The following is a 17,937-nucleotide window of genomic DNA, read 5'->3' on the forward strand; positions in this document are numbered from 1 at the left end:
CTGTAACGTTTCACTGCTGAGGTAATGGTTTCTCTGGAGCAGCAATGTTTAGGTTACGACCAGAGATAACAGGGTTTTGGAGTGCGGGGCTATCCAATGAAAGAAGTATTCTTTCTTTTGAGTCTGGAAGAGATATTACTGCGGTCTTTTGCCGGGACGAGATGAGAAGATTCAAATGGAGAGAGTGGGCCCTTTTTCTTTTTTAAAACAATTTTCTTTACTAATGCTATGGTCAAAGTAAGAATTATAAAGCTCAATCGTTTAATCACATATTGTGTACTGTCTGCTATTTCGGGGTACTGATTTGTAACAGGGGACACATCAAACAGCATCCACCCAAACGATACTGTGAAGCCCCAGTAACTCGAAGAATTTTCACTGGTACCGGGGTTGACCCTTCCTTTACTAATACAAATCTATCTGACATAAAATGATCGAATCCCTTCTTAACTCGGTCAGACCTCTCAGTCCTTAACTGAGCCTCAACAGAATGTTCAGAACCCTGTGGGTTTATAGGTGCTTCAACATACTGAACACGGGCATTTGGGACTGCCTCCTATTCCTTTTTCTTCTTCAGGACGGAACAATTAGCCATCATATGAGCAGCTTTCTTAGAATAGTAACAAGTAAGACCAGAATATTTCTCCTTCAACTGTTTCCCTTCATCTTTACTTTGTCACTAGTCCCAGCTTTAATTTCTGGTTTACCCAGGTTATCCCTGCTACTCTTTTGGAAACTCTTATTTGGGATAAACTTAACCTTATGAGTTAAAGCAAACTCATCTGCTAATCTAGCTGACTCCTGCAAAGTGGCAGCATCCTTTTCATCTAAATACGTCTTTATGTCATCAAGGATGCAACTTTTGAATTCTTCAATTAAAGCCAACTCTTTCAAGCTGTTAAAATCATCATTCACATTTTTACATGTGCACCAGTGGGTAATACACATAAACTTCTCATAAGCAAATTCCATAAAAGTCTGGTTGATAGATTTCCTCAAATTTCTAAACTTCTGCCTGTATGCTTCTGGAACCAACTCGTAAGCTTTGAGCACAGCCTGTTTCACTATGTCATAATCAGCTATTTCATCAACTGTCAAAGCAGAATAGGCTTGCTGAGCCTTCCCCTTAATCACACTTTGTAAGAGAATAGGCCATTTTATTTTTTGATTTGTTAAGAGGAGTTGTGGTTTCTTGATTATATTTATAACAGCATAACATTCTACTTCAAGTCAAGTCTAATCACTAATATTGTCATTTCGACCATAACTGCTGGCACAGTACATAGTAAAAATGAGACAACGTTTTTCAGGACAATGGTGTTACATGACACAGTAAAAAAACTACCTATCTGATTTTCTCAATATATACTTATTTGCCGTTTATACGTCTTTCGTATTATCTGTTTGCTAAAACCTCCGCTGATTTGTATTTTTTATTGGAAAATCAATAAAAAGATTGAAAAATGAATGAAATGAGAATAGGCCAACCCTCGTTTGGCCACTTTAAACTCTGAGCAACCTTCTCAAAACGCTGAAAGTATTTATCAACCTCTGCCTCGTCAAACGCAGGTACCAATTTAACTTTCCGACTGGCCTCAAACTTATCACCAGAATACCTTTCCTGCAATCTTTCTATCCTTTCCAGCTCGAGCAGCCTCTGTCTTTCTGCTTCCTCGTTCTGTTTTTCTGCCTCTCTGGCCTCAAATTGCCTTTACCTTACCGTAGCTTAAATCTTTAGATTTTCTAACTTCTACGGGAGCTAAAGCTCACGAGGTTTACTTTCAGGAAACACCTCCAACTCCTCCACTTTAAACACTCCCTCAGATACATAATGTTCAGCTATTATCCTCTGCATCTGTGCCCTCCTCATTGTCGATTTCACCTTAGCAAGTTTTAACCTTCTAGCAATACTCAACAACTCAATACTTCTGGCGTCATCTAATGCCTCAGAGATTGGCGCTTCCACAATCCAATCAGCATCCGCTGCTGATTTTCCACACACAAATAAATCAAATGGGATTTCCCCAATGAAATCGATAATAAATCAATCAATACGCCCCAAATGAGTACATATTTCGGATGCAGGCCCCAATTTTATTACGAACCATATCACTTTAGAAACAAACAAGCGGCAATAGAGTTCAAACTGGAGTCTGCTTTTTATGTAAAAACCACTCTCTTTATTAGTATCTACTTATTATATAGAAACTTGAGCAAGATAAACAAAAGTTAACAGGGTAATGTGTATATGTGTGTATAAATTTAACTCCCAAATTATTGAGATTAAGGGAATCGAGGCTTGGTAATGTATGAAAGTTCAGTTCATTCATGGAATAGGTGATGAAAGAGATATTTGTAATCCAGGTTAAATGTCGAGAGAAGGCAATTATGTCGAATTCCATAGGTTCCACGGTGGTAAAACGAGAGAACAGTCGCTGTAGATTTTATCCGTCGTTCCAAATCCACATACAAATGATTACCGAAAGTGACTTGTCACAAGGCGTATTGTCTTCAAGTGTATTACCACACCACACCCAGACAAGGGGTAACGCATCAGTGGTCTTCACAGGATACCCCAAATCAGATCCACTCTCATGGCTCAAACGAGATGACCACCACACATTCGATGTACTTTATGCCGAATCGATAATTAACCCACCCTTGTGGGCATAGGAAAGTCACAAATAGTGACCCTTGGCTACTAGTTCCTTTCTGTCGACTGTTCCATTTCCACTCCTTCGTTTCTGCCTGACTCTGAGTGCCTGTGTCCTCGGTTAATACTAAACTAGCTGCGAACGACTTAAACAAGTTGCAAGTCAGACTCTCTCTCTCTCTCTTATAAAATAACAGTCCACAGCAAACGAAACCTAAGGATTCATAACAACGACCACTCCCTAGTGTGAACTGACTGGTGTGCCAGTAGTTGGGATGACTGAATGAATCCTTTCCCACATTCTTAGCAGCTGAACGGCTTCTCTCCAGTGTGAACTTGCAGATGACTCTGAAGGCTGGATGACTGAGTGAACCCCTTCCCACATTCTGAGCAGTTGAATGGCTTCTCATCAGTGTGAGCTCGATGATGAACCAGTAAGTTGGATGACTTAGTGAATCTCTTTCCACAGACGGAGCAGATGAACGGCTTCTCCCCAGTATGAACTCGCTGATGACTCAGTCGGGTGGATGAGTGAGTAAATCCCTTCCCACAGACCGAGCAGATGAACGGCTTCTCCCCAGTGTGAACTCGCTGATGACTCTGTAGGTGGGATAACCGAGTGAATCCCTTCCCACAGACTGAGCAGGTGAACGGCCTTTCCCCAGTGTGAACTCGCTGGTGAGTCTGTAGGTTGCATGACAGAGTGAATCTCTGCCCACATTCTGAGCAGGTGAACGGCTTCTCACCACTGTGAGCTCGATGATGTACCAGTAAGTTGGATGACAGAGTGAATCTCTTCCCACAGACGGAGCAGGTGAACGGCTTATCCCCAGTGTGAACTCGCTGATGACTCAGTAGGTCGGATGAACGAGTGAATCTCTTCCCACATTCTGAGCAGGTGAACGGCTTATCCCCAGTGTGAACTCGCTGATGACTCTGTAGGTGGGATGACTGAGTGAATCCCTTCCCACATTCGGAACAGGTGAATGGCCTCTCCTCAGTGTGAACTCGCTGATGACTCAGTAGGTAGGATGAACGAGTGAATCGCTTCCCACATTCTGAGCAGGCGAACGGCCTCTCTCCAGTGTGAACTCGCAGATGACTCTGAAGGCTAGATGACTGTGTGAATCCCTTCCCACAGTCCGAGCAGGTGAATGGCCTCTCTCCAGTGTGAACTCGCTGGTGTCTCTGTAGATGGGATGAGTGAGTGAATCCCTTCCCACATTCTGAGCAGGTGAACGGCCTTTCCCCAGTGTGAATTCGCAGATGACTCTGAAGGCTAGATGACTGTGTGAATCCCTTCCCACAGTCCGAGCAGGTGAATGGCCTCTCCCCAGTGTGAACTCGCCGGTGTCCCTGAAGATGGGATGAGTGAGTGAATCCCTTCCCACATTCTGAGCAGGTGAACGGCTTCTCCCCAGTGTGAACTAGCTGATGACTCAGTAGGTGAGATATCTGTCTGAATCCCTTTCCACATTCTGAGCAGGTGAACGGCTTCTCCCCAGTGTGAACTCGCTGATGACTCTGTAGGTTGGATGACTGAGTGAATCTTTTCCCGCAGTCCGAGCAGGTGAATGGCTTCTCCCCAGTGTGAACTCGCTGATGACTCAGTAGGGTGGATAAGTGAGTGAATCCCTTCCCACAGACTGAGCAGATGAACGGCTTCTCCCCAGTGTGAACTCGCTGATGACTCAGTAGGCTGGATGACCGAGTGAATCCTTTCCCACAGTCTAAGCAGGTGAATGGCCGCTCGCCAGCGTGAGTTGACTGATGTCTCAGTAGGGGAGTTAATTTAGTGAATCCCTTCCCACAGTCCGAGCAGGTGAACGGCTGCTCTCCAGAGTGAACTCTCTGGAGAGCCATTATGTGAGATGACCGAGTAAATCCCTCCCCACAAGTTCAGCAGATGACCTGCCTCTGCCCAATGGAAACTGACTGTTGTGTCCACAGGTGGGATAACCGACTGAATCTCCTCTCTCACAAAGAACAGGTGAACGTTCTTGCCCAGCGTGAATTTGCTGATGTAACTTCAATTGAGGTAACCGAGTGAATCCATTCCCAATGTCTGAGCAGGTGAACGGCCTTTCTCCTGTGGAAAATGACCGGCTTGACAGTTGGCCAGATGACCTAGTGGATCCCTCCCCACAGTCTGAGCAGGAAGGACGGACGACTCCACTTTATAAATATCTAATAGAGACAGCAAAATTGGCGTGCCGTGTTTGAGATTCCTGAAGACAAATTCCTTCTCGTTTTTAACCTGTAAAAAGATTTACAAAATCCATCAATGGGTGTAGTACAACATTTCAGATGAGATCACTTTAGTGGCCAAGGTGTGATCTGACATCACACTCTGGCTTCTCCCAAAGACAGTGTCTCATCCAATTTACTATCTCGTCTTGAATGCTGAGTGACCGAACCTTCTGGATCAACCTCCCATATGAGACTTTGCAAAGTGCCTTCCTAACGTCCATGTAGACAACATCTACTGCCTTGCCTTCATCCACTTCACTGATAACTTCCTCGAGAGACTCTATAAGATTGGCTAGACATGACCTACCATGCACAAAGCCATGCTGTCTATTTTTAATCAGTCCACATCTATCCAAATACTTTTATCCAGTTCCTGCATATACTTTCCTATAACTTTCCCAGTACTAATGTCAGACTCACCAATGTACAATTTGATAGATTATTTTTAGAGTCTTCCTTGAACAGCAGAACAACATTGGCTGCCCTCCAATCCTCCAGTCCCTCACCTGTCACTGAGGATGATTTAAATATCTGTGCTTGGGCCGCTACAATTTCTGCACTTGTCATCCGTAGAGTCACAGGGAACAACTTGTCAGGCCCTGGGGATTGATCCACACTAATTTGCCTTAAGACAGCAAACGCCTCCACCACTGTAATCTGTACAGGGTCCATGAAGCTTTACCTCACTTCTATAGACTCTGTGTCCATCTCCTGTGTAAATACGGATGAGGAAAACCTCTCCCACATCTATTTTGTCTCCTCATATGGATTACCATTCTGATCTTCGAGAGGATTAATTTTTCCCTTGCAATCTTTTTGCCCTTAACATATCTGCAGAATCCATTAGGATTCTCCTTCACCTTGTCTGCTGGGGCAACCTCATGCCTGCTTTTATTTCTTTCATAAGAGTTCACTTGAATTTCATGTAGTTCATAAGTGCCCCATTTATTCCTCTCTGCCTGTACATGGTCTGAACGTCCTTTTTATTGATCTGGGAGAGGAAAGCCAAAGGGGTGATAGAGCTGCATGCTGGGAGGTGGGGTAGGTGGGGGTAAACTAAAGTTGCAGGGGGAATGGGAGCCTGAATGGTAGTGGAGAGGTTGTGGAGACAGTTATTGTTCAGTCCTCAGACAAAGTCAGGAATAAAAACGTTGAGCATGGTGCAGTGAATATGCTGAGCCCTGAATATTACAGTACAAGGAGCAGCGTAGGAAAGGTGGATGTGTTCAGGACATGGATCAACACCTGGAATCAACACTAGGATCTGGCAACTGTGGACTGGGACAGGCTGCTTTATGGCAAAGGTGTGCTTGGTAAATGGGAGACCTTCAAAGTAAAATCTTGAAAGTACAAAGCGGGTATGTGCTTGTCAGAATAAAAGGTAAAGATAGAAACTGTAGGGAAACATGGATTTCAAGAGATATTGAGACCCTGGTGAAGCACAAAATGAATGGAGTTGCATAACAGGGATAGGCAGGCAGTTTCTTATGGAGCATAAGAAATGCAAGAGAACACATAAGAAGTAAATCAGGATGTCTAAAAGAGGATGTCTAAAATGTGTGGGAGTCCCACACATTGATTGGGACTTCCATACTGTTAAAGGTCTAGATGGGTTAGAGTTTGTGAAATGTGTTCAGCAAAGTTTTCTAAAACAATATATAGATATACCAACTAGGGAGGATGTAATATTAGATCTCCTATTAGGAAGTGAGTTAGGGCAGGTGACGGAAGTGTGTGTAGGGGTACACTTTGTTTCCATTGTTCATAACGTCATTAGTTTCAACTTGATCATGGATAAAGATAGATCTGGTCCTCGGGATGAAGTTATAAACTGGAAAAAGAGCCAAATTTGAAGAAATGAGAAAGGATCTAAAACGCGTAGATTGGAACAAGTTATTCTCTGGCACGGATGTGATTGGTAATTGGGAGGCCTTCAAAGGAGAAATTTTGAGAGTGCAGATTTTTTTTTTGTTCCTGTTAGGGTTAAAGGCATAACGAACAACTATAAGGAACCTTGGTTCTCGAGGGATATTGGAACTCTGATAAAGGAGAAGAGATATATGTATAACATTTACATGCAACAGGGAGGAAATAAGATGCTTGAGGAGTATAAAAAGAGTAAGAAAATACTTAAGAAAGAAATCAGGAGGGTTAAAAGAAGACATGAGGTTGCTTTGGCAGTCAGGGTGAAGAATAATCCTAAGAGCTTCTACAGGTATGTTAAGAACAAAGGGATAATAAGGGATAAAATTGGTCTCCTGAAGATCAGAGTCGTCGGCTATGTATGGAACCAAAAGAAATGGGAGAGATATTAAATGGGTTTTTTTTTTTTTGCATCCGTATTTATTAAGGAAACTTGAATGGAGTCTATGGAAACAAGGCAAACAAGTCGGGAGGTCATGGAACATACAGATTGAAGAGGAGGAGGTGCTTGCTTTCTTGAGGTAAATCAGAGTAGATAAATCCCCTGGACCTGACAGGGTATTCACTCGGACTTTGAAGGAGACTGGTGTTGAATTTGTAGGGGCCCTGGCAGAAATATTTATAATGTCGATATCCACGGGTCAGGTGCCGGAGGTGCTCTTGTAGTTCCATTGTTTAAAAGTGGGTCAAAAATTAAGCCGGGAAATTATAGGCCGGTAAGTTTGACATCAGTAGTAGGTACATTATTGGAAGGAGTACTAAGAGATAGGGTCTACAAGTATTTGGATAGACAGGGACTTATTAGGAAAAGTCAGCATGGATTTGTGCATGATAGGTCATGTTTAACCAATCTATTAGCGTTTTCTGAGGGAGTTACCAGGAAAGTGGATGAAGGGAAGGCAGTGGATGTTGTATACATGGACTTCAGTAAGTCTTTTGACAAGGTCCCACATGGGAGGTTAGTTAGGAAGATTCATTTGCTAGGTATACATGGAGAGATAGTATATCGGATTAGACATTGGCTCAATGGAAGAAGCCAGAGAGTGGTAGTGGAGGATTGATACGCTGAATGGAGGCCTGTGACTAGTGGTGTGCCACAGGGATCAGTGCTGGGTCCATTGTTCTTTTCCATCCATATCAATGATCTGGATGATAATGTGGCAAATTGGATCAACAAATATGCTGATGATACAAAGATTGGAGGTGTAGTTGACAGTGAGGAAGGATTTCAAAGATTGCAGACGGTTGCAGGAATGGGCTGCAAAAATGGCAGATGCAGTTTAATGCGGACAAGTGTGAGGTATTGCACTTCGGAAGGTCAAACCAAGGTAGAACATACAAGGTAAATGATAGGACACTGAGGAGTGCAGTAGAACAGAGGGATCTGGAAGTATAGATTCATAATTCCCTAAAAGTTGCGTCACAAGTAGATAGGGTTGTAAAGAGAGCTTCTGGTACATTGGCCTTTATGAATCAAAGTATTGAGTATAAGAGTTGGAATGTAATGGTGAGGTTGTATACGACATTGGAGAGACCGAATTTGGAGTATTGTGTGCAGGTTTGGTCACCTAATTACAGGAAGGATATTGATAAGGTTGGAAGAGTGCAGAGAACTTTTAGATGGATGTTGCCGGGACTTGAGAAACTGAGTTACAGAGAAAGGTTGAATAGGTTAGGACTTTATTCCCTGGAGCGTAGGAGAATGAGGGGTGATTTGATAGAGTAGTATAAAATTATGGTGGGTATAGATAGAGTGAATGCAAGCAGGCTTTTCACACTGAGGCTAGGGGTGAAAAAAACAGAGAATTTTAAAGGGAACATGGCGGGGGGGGGGGTGGGGTGCTTCTTCACACAGAGACTGCTGGGAGTGTGGAATGAGCTGCCAGATGAAGTGGTGAATGCAGGTTCACTTTTAACATTTAAGAAAAACTTGGGACAGGTATATGGATGAGAGGGTTATGGAGGGATAAGGTCCAGTTGCAGGTCAGTGGGACTAGGCAGAAAAATGATTTGGCACAGCCAAGAAAGGCCAAAAGGCCTGTTTCTGTGTTATAGTGTTCTTTGGGTCTACGGACCTAGCCATCCAGCAGTATCTTAAAAAGACCCTATCGTTTCCACCTCCATCAGCGCCATCGACAGCCCATTCCACGCACACCATTTTCGTAAAAAAAAAACTACCCCGACATCTCCTCTGTACCCACTTACAAGCTCCTTAAAACTATGCCCTCTCGTGCTAGCCATTTCAGCCCTGCGAAAAAGACTCTAACTATCCACACGATCAATGCCTCTCATTATTTTATATCCCTCTATCAGGTCACCTCTCCTCCTCGGTCGCTCCAAGGAGAAAAGGCGGAGTTCACTCAACCTATTCTCATAAGGCCTGCTCTCCAATCCAGGCAACATCCTTGTAAATCTCCTCTGCACCATTTCTATGGTTTCCACATCCTTCTTGTAGTGAGGCGACCAGAATTAAAAACAGTACTCCAAGTGGGGTCTGACCAGGGTCCTACATAGCTGCAACATTACCTCTCGGCTCTTAAACTGAATCCCATGACTGAGGAAAGCTAATGCGTTGTATGTCTTCTTAACTACAGAGTCAACCTGCGTAACTGCTCTGAGTGCCTTATGGACTCGGACCCCAGGATCCTGCTGATCCTCATATAAAGAAGACCATTAATGAGGATCTGAAACCCAGAAATATCCCAGTTACAAACGGCACTTGGCATTTCAGTACTGTTGATGTATGTACAGTATGGGATGAGGTGGAGAGCGCGGGGTGTGACGAGAGGGAAGGAGAGAGAGAGAGGGAGGGAGGAAGGGAGAGGGGAACAGGGGTGTGTTGAGAGAGAGTGAGAGAGAGCGAAGAGGGGGAACGCTTAGGACGAGCGGTGCATTTAGAGGGTGAGATAGAGGAGAAGACCGTGTGGGATACGGATGCCAACAGGGAGATTGCTTGGGAGAGCGAGGGGGAGAGGGTAGGACATTGGGAAAGAGATAGCGAGGGAGAGGGTTAAAAATGGAGGAGGTTACAGACAGGCAGAGGTGAGTGAGTGAGAAAGACGAGTCTGAGTGAGGTGAGAGGGTGCATGAGAGAGGAGGAGATGGAGAGGGGAAGACAGAGGGTGACTGAGATTGGGAGTGGGATGACAAGTGATGGGGTAGAGACAGGGAATGTGGGATAGGAGAGAGAATGGAAGAGTAAGAGAAACAGATGGACAGAGGGGAGAGAGTGTGAGAGAAATTAAAACAGGCATGAGAGAGTGAAGAGATGAAGAGAGACGAGAGAGGAGTACGATTTGTTAAAAGAGGAGTAGAGACAGTGGTGGGAGTAGAAAGCGAGGAAAGGGTGATAGAGAGTGGGAGACTGGTCGAATAGGGGTGTAACAGAGGGGTAGAGAAGGGGGAGAGGGAGAACGGCGATGAGGAACCAAGGATGATTGAGAGGGGCGATGATGAGGGAGAGGCGAGACGGTGAGGGCGAGAGGGAGAAAGAAGTAAGCACTGGGGTAGAGGGCTGAATGATGAAGAGGGACTGGGAGGAGGGAGTGGTGAGGGAGAGGCGGTAAGTAGCCAGGGGTGAGAGAGAAAGGCGAGGAGATAGTGTGTCTGATTAGAATTGTTAGACTAAATATTTATTCAGTCCGCAGTTGCTGGGTCGTTAATCACATATGTTCACCAGTCACCGAACAAGTCCACCATGCGATTACGTTTCCAAGCCGGGAGTTTTACCGCGTACGGTTCCGGTCTCCATTTCGGACAGCGGGGAGTTTGACCGCGTACGGTTCCGGTCTTCATTTCGAACAGCGGGGAGTTTGACCACGTACGGTTCAGGTCTCCATTTCCGACAGCGGGGAGTTTGACCACGTCGTGTTCGGGTCTCCATTTCGGACAGCGGGGAGTTCGACCATGTACGGTTCCGGTCCCCATTTCGGACACGGGGAGTTTGACCGCATAAGGAGACCTACTGCAATTCGCAGGACGATGTCAACCGCAGCTAATGCCGGGGTGTTTCCTGTTCAGATGACGTGAGGAAGGTGTTGATCTCAGGTTTGTGTAAATCCAGGGCTGGTTGCAGTGGGAAAGGGCCGGGCCCGAGCCGGACAGCTGGAGGCTCCGGGCTCTCCAGTCTTGCATACCTGATTTTAGTTTTGCACTGAGTCGAGATTGCGGGAACAGTTTGCTCTGATTCCCCAAGCTGGGAGGGTGGACGTGGGTGAAGGGGTCCTGTCTATGTGTCGGTGTGGGGTGAATGGTCAGAAGGGTGTGGGGCCACTGGCGGGACGGAGGGTGGTTTGGGTACTGTGGGTGATCGGAAGTAACATGACATGGGTGGGTGGGAAAGGGGTAAATTACGTTGTCAACGAGGGTGGATCTGGTCCAATGAATCAGTCAGCTCAGCTCGCGTGTCCTTTCAGGAGGCCACAATTCTCTCTTCATTTTAATTACTGACTAATCTTCCTGATAACATTGAGTTTGTTACAGAGCCCCAGGGTCTGCAAACAGATGATTGGTAGGAAGCAGAGGGTGAGAGGCTGTTTCATGAACTCGAGTCCCGAACTTAGTGACGTTCCCTGGGGTTACGCCCATTGCTACTTGTCATCTAGGTCAATAATTTAATTGAGAAAGTATAGGGTATGGGTAGAGAGTTTGCAGCAAGTTCAAACAATTACTCTTTTTAAAAGACAGTCAGTATAAACACTCTCCTCTCTTTCCCTCTCCCCACTCAGAACTGACCAAAAGTTACTTCAGGAGATGCAAGATCTAGAACTGAGTAAACACTGTGAGTGAGAGGGACTGGTTTTAAACGGCTGTGCTGCTCGAAGCATATTACCAGACCTGAAGTGATTGGAACTGGGTCTGACAGAGGCATATCTGTTACTTCTGGGCACATTCAGTCTCACTCCAACTATTTCCTACCTTCCTTTGTACAGGTATGTAATGTCTAAAGGACCAGTGTTTGAGTAAATGAGACTCACCAAACTTTGTCCTAACTAAATCCTGGCATCTCCGAGTCAGATGGGTCCTCTCCAGTTCATTCTCACAATCCCCGGGCTGGTACACTTGTTGCTGTTCCCTCGTCTTCAGCTGTGGTTTGCTTCCAGTTGGGTTTTTCTTCCAATAAATCTCTCACCGCAGGTCTAACTTTAACATGAAAGATAATGAAGTACATTATCAATAAAAAGGAGTACCAAACTTTTCTACTAAATGTTACTAAAAACAAAACTGACTGATATTTAAACTTTGAAGGCAGATGTAATGATCTCAGTGAACAACTTTTTATTGACCCTCACACATCACAGAACGATATGGGATAAGAAGGAGCCATCATACAGTCCTGGTAAGACAGAAGTCACAGGAACAGAATTAGGTGATTCGATCCATCTGGTCTGCCCCACCACTCAAACATGTCTGAGATTGATTCCAACACCATATTCCTGCCTTCCTCCTGCAACCCTGAAGTGACTTAGCAGTCATGAATATGTAATCTATGTCATAAATACACTCAATGGCACCATCAACCTACCTCTGCGGCAACAGATTCTACAGATCAGACAGCTTTTGGCCATTTTTGTTCTCATCTCAATTTTAAACGGAAGCATTTTTATTCTGAGATTGTGCTGTAAGATTACAGACACTCCGTCTGATGGAACCATCCTCTCCATGACCACTGGATCCAGGCTTTTCAGCATCCGGTAGGTTTCCTTAACCACACTCCACCCCCCCCCCCCCCCACCACCCCCATCGACCCTCTGAACTCCATTGAGCACAGGTCCAGAACCATCAAATGCTCCTCATACATAAAGCCAATTATTCCTGTGATTATTCTTGTAAACCTTCTTAGCAATAACTGCACTGAACACATTTCCTGGAATAACAGACAAATTGGTAGCAGGATAATTTTCAGGGAAAAGTTGTGCTTTCTTTAATGTTCTACTATCACAGATGAGTCATTTCCATTCCCAGGTTAAAACAGGTGCATTTCAGGAAATATAAACCAGTCCAGGGTGAATGTAATAAAAAGAAACTGGAATTACCAGAAACTCTAAGCAGGTAAGGAACACCTGGGGGGAGAGGAACAAACTTTACAATTCAGTTTAATAATGTTTTGTCAGAATGACTTCAAACGTTTACAGTTTTTAGTGCAGATCTCCAGCAACCTGAGATTCTGCCTGATTTCCACCGAGTGACAGACAGGTGACAGCGGGGGGGGGGGGGGGGGGGAGGGGGGGAATTTCCAAACACAGTTTGAACACCAAAACTCACGAGTCTATTTCTATTGTTGTAAACACAGATCAACACATTTAGTCATAGCCTCTCCCTGTGAGGATGGACTGGTAACCCATCTTCTCCTCAGTAGAAGTGTTTGCTTCCAAAGGAACTCCAGAAAAAAAACCACATCTGATCCCAGACCAGGAATACTCTCTCAACACCTCTTAAGTCCAAGCAGCTCGATTCCTGCGTCCTTTTTACCTGGATCAAAAACTGTGATATCCACTTCCCAACCTCACAGTGTCAAACAGCTGAACCTGTCATTTAACAACCCTGAGAGTCTCACACATCGTCCCCCACCCATCTCACAATCCCGGATTTCCCCACAACCAATGTCCAGCTGCTCGAAATTTCTGCTTCATTGCAGAAGGACGACTATCCAGCCCCATCTGTAGAAGCACAATCCAATGTTAAAGCTAAATCATCCACAGTTCCATATGGCTGGAACGCTGATCACAGGATTATAGCCCAAGTACCAACTCTCCCAGTACTCTTTGATGCCAGTAAAATGCTGCAGTGTGTCAGCCCGTCACTGTTCATAAACTAGCACCTCCACACCAATGCACAACAGAACTGGGACCTGATGACCCTCCGGCATTCCAGCTAACAATAACCGATTCTGAAAATGACTCAGCCAGGCCAAAGGTACAAAAGAACACTTCACAATGAAGACAAAGGTTGGAGGAAAGATTGCTGATGTATAACATTGAGGTGTGGGATAAAGGTTGGACAGAAGTTCACCCAAATGGTAGTTCTATATCACTGAAGCGGGCGGGAGTGGGGGTTAGGAGACTGGGCAGAGGTTGAACAAGATGGGCAGGGATGAGCAGATGGAACCAGGTGGGAGAAGGGATTAAGGACTATCACTGATGGTCCTCAAGCAACACACAGATACTGAATTAATAGTACATACTACTGCATAAAAGATTCTAAAATGACGAAGTTAGAGCAAACAATAAGAACGTTGCCATATATACTTTGACGCTCACCAATTTTTATATCAACACACCATAGAAAATTTCCCATCCAGATACATCACGACTTTGCATGGTAACTCCTCTGCCCGTGACTGTGAGGAACTGCAGAAACTTTTGGATACAGATCAGCATATCACAGAAACCATTCTCCCCCCTGGACTTCCCAGTCCCTCGGTAAAGCAGGCAGTGAAATCAAAGATCCCCACAACCTGGGACGTTCTCCTTTCTCACCCACCCCAGTCCGGAAGAAGACACAACAGCCATAGAGGTCCAGGACAAATGCAAGGAGCGCTTCAGGGCCAACATCAGATCTCCCCAGCACAACCTAGCGGAGGCATCACCACCCATCCGGGAACTATCAACACACCACGTGATCTTGCGTCACAAGGCGGAGGGCGGGATAGATCTGCAGCACACAGCCTCACGTGACCTATTGGCGGGAATACCATTTCAATTCTGCGGAAATAGACAGCCTGGGCTCCTGGTTTGTATCATTCAATGCAGATTAAGTGAAGTCGACACATTTTTGACGAGGCCATATAACTGGGTACTAAAGGAGTAATTGGCCCTCAGTTCGGGGCTCACGACCAACATCGGATCTCCCCGCTGGGGATCGGTCTCAATACTCACCGATGGGAAAGTGATATTTGCGGCCCGCAGAGAGTGATCCCGACCCCGGCTCCTCCCAGTGGCCACACATTTTAATTCCATGTCCCATTCCCATTCTGATATGCCTGTCAATGGCCTCCTCTACTGTAAAGATGAATCCACACTCAGGTTGGAGGAACAACACCTTTTTTACCGGCTGGGTAGCCTCCAACCTGATGGCATGAACATTGACTTCTTTAACTTCCGTTAATGCCCCACCTCCCCGTCTTACCCCATCCCTGACATACTTAGATGTTTGTTCTTTTTTTCTCTCTCTGCCCATCACCCTGCCTGTTCCCCATCTCCTTCTGGTGCTTCCCTCCCCCTTTCTTTCTCCTGAGCCCTCCCGTCCCATGATCCTTTCCCTTCTCCAGCTCTGTATGACTTTCGCCAATCACCTTTCCAGCTCTTGGCTTCATCCCATCCCCTCCGGCCTTCTATCATTTCGCATTCCCCCCTCCCCTCACTACTTTCAAATCTCTTAGTATCTCTCCTTTCAATTAGTCCTGAAGAAGGGTCTCGGCCCGAATCGTCGACAGCGCTTCTCCCTATAGATGCTGCCTGTCCTGCTGTGTTCCACCAGCATTTTGTGTGTATTGTTTGAATTTCCAACATCTGCAGATTACCTCGTGTTGGTCTTGGAAATGTTGAATTTTGTTCCTCAGTCAAATAGTTGACTCACTTTGGGGACAAGTGGGCTCCAAGCACCGGTCCCTACAACACCCACTGGGACATCCCTCAGTGAACAAATCTGTATTTGTCCATCACACGTAATAAAACCTGATATGGTAAGAGTCATCGTCCAGTCATGGAAAGACGCAAGACAGAGGAACAGAATTAGGAAATTCGGTCCATCGAGTCTGCTCCACCACTCAACCATGGCTGATATTTATTTCAACACCATATTCCCTCCTTTTCCATTTCGTATCGTTTCAGCTAAGATTGTAATGGCAGCCTTTACCCTTCCTTGTGCTGCATTCAACAAATTCTCTGTTATTTCTTGGTAACAAAAACAAAATTCAGAAATAACTCAGTAAGGCAAAATACTTCACAATGAAGACAACGGTAGGAGAAAGATTGTTGATGAATAATCATTGGTGGGATACAGTCCGGACAGAGGTTGAACAAGATGGTTAATATTTCTCATTGAGATGGTGAGATACAGGCTGGACAGAGGTTGAACAAGGTGGTTGATATTTCTCAATGAGGTGGTGGGATACAGGCTGGACAAAGATTGAACAAGGTGGTTGATATTTCTCATTGAGGAGGTGGGATACAGGCCGGGCAGAGGTTGAACCAGATCGGCAGGGGATGAGCAGATGGAGCCAGATGGGAGAATGGGATGAAGGGCGATCTCTGATGTTCCTGCCGCAATACACAGACCCTGAAATAATAGTACGCACTAGTAGATAACAGATTCCAATATAACAAATCCAGAACAAACAATAAGAACTTTGGTATATGTCCTTTTCTACCCTACACACTTTTTCAATGCACCGCAGAAAGTATTCCATCCCGATTCTTCATATATTCGTACGGCTACTGCTCTTCCTTTAACTGAATAAAATAGTGGAGAACTGTGGACACAGCTGAGCACATCATAGATACCAACCTCCCCTCCGTGGACTCTGTCAACACTTCTCACTACCACAGTAAAGCAAACAACATAATGAAAGATCCCTATAACCCTGAACATTCTCATTTCTAATGCCCCATAGGGGAGAAGAGAAAATAAAACAGAAACATTCCACCAGGCTCAAGGACGGTGTCCATTCTGCTGTTAGAAGCGAACAGCGTGATGAGTGGACTCCTGACCTCACAGTCTAAATCGATGTGACCTTGCACCACATATCTACCTGCACTGCACTTTCTCTGTAACCAGAATGATTTGTTTTACCTCAATGTACTACTGCAATGTATTGATCTGTGTGGAGAATACCGGAGACACGATTTTCACTCTACCTCTGTACATGGAAAACAAAATAAAGATTCCCCATTTCAATCGTGTGGAAATATTAGACAGCCTGGGTTGCTCCTTTGGAAATTCCGCAGGGAGTGTACAATTCAGAGAAACTCAGGTAAATGAAAAAAATAGTTAATTCTCGAATTAATAGGGCCAGATGACCGGAAAAGCTTTCAGCATTTTGACAAGTCGTAGTCATGGAAAGAAGATGGAAATAAACTTCCCAGCACCCCGGGAGGACGTGAGAGATCTGGATCTCACTGTCCTGTCTGAACGGGGGAAGGATGAATTTCTCATACGCGTGGAGCAGTGTCCCGAGGGTGCGATTACTCTGTTTAACGCTCGAGTCTGCAAGAACACAACGGGCCGAACGGCCGCTTCCAGTGTGCTGGAAATATGTAAAACAATTATCGACCCCAGGCGTCGATCCAGGTGAAGTTTGGATCCGATACCGGGCCGGGTGATGGAGGTAAAGTTCCCCAGGTACATCTTAATGGATGGGTTCAGTCTCGGCATCACCACCTCATCCCGCTCCTGGGACCAGAACACCAGGGGCTGAGCGGCGGCTCACCTCAGGCGGTTCGGTGTAAAGGTCCCATAACCCGGACCGACCACGACAGGTTGTGTCCAGGAAGCGGGACGAGGCCGCCAGTTCAAGGAAGTTGACGGGACTCTCTGCCCAGCATCAGGTTCCCTTCCCCCGGGATCGGCTTCAGTACTCACCGATGTGAAATTGTCGGTCGCGTTCACCCCTAGTGACCGGCCTCAATACTCACCGATGAGAACGTGATCAATTTGCCCCGGAGACAGCGATCGGACCATCCGCTCCCAGCAGACGATCCGCTTCAACAGAGAACTGAAAGAAAACCCCGCCCATCCGGAGTCTGTGAGAGCGGGGGCGGGGCCTCGGAAGCGAAAACCTGAGATACTGCAGATCTGCGTTTGAAATGGGAATGAGAATCTGGATCACGTGACAGGTGGAGGGACTCTGTCAGACCTACCTGCCGCATTTTACACCAGCTACATTTTTGGTTTTTCCTGCTGTATCTTCCCGTCCCCATCTCTCCACCTCCCGGTTCTCAGAGTTACGGGTTCGATTCATATCCCGTATGAAGAAGGCAGGGGCCCTATAAAGAAGGTGGGGGTAGGGTGGGAAGGAGATGGCTGGTAGGTGCCAGTTGAAAAAATAGTAAAGGGAAAGATCAAGGGGTGGGGATGGGGTAACAGAGAGGTGATTGGCAGGAAAGGTAAAG

The 17,937-nt window shown here is 45.6% G+C and overlaps 1 long non-coding RNA gene and 1 pseudogene across 1 annotated transcript; both read right to left on the minus strand.

The window, feature by feature from the left end:
• Positions 1 to 2,827: 2,827 nt before the first annotated feature.
• LOC140720835 (uncharacterized) lies at positions 2,828 to 4,532 on the minus strand (annotated as a pseudogene).
• Positions 4,533 to 4,702: 170 nt separating this feature from the next.
• Positions 4,703 to 17,536, minus strand: LOC140720836 (uncharacterized). The gene is made up of 3 exons (XR_012097265.1): positions 17,461 to 17,536; positions 11,803 to 11,968; positions 4,703 to 4,910 (listed from the first exon to the last, which is right to left on the minus strand). It is a non-coding gene; the product is annotated as an uncharacterized lncRNA (long non-coding RNA).
• Positions 17,537 to 17,937: the final 401 nt, after the last annotated feature.

The sequence above is a fragment of the Hemitrygon akajei genome, unplaced genomic scaffold (assembly GCF_048418815.1).
Source record: "Hemitrygon akajei unplaced genomic scaffold, sHemAka1.3 Scf000047, whole genome shotgun sequence".
Classification (NCBI taxonomy): Eukaryota; Metazoa; Chordata; class Chondrichthyes; order Myliobatiformes; family Dasyatidae; genus Hemitrygon; species Hemitrygon akajei.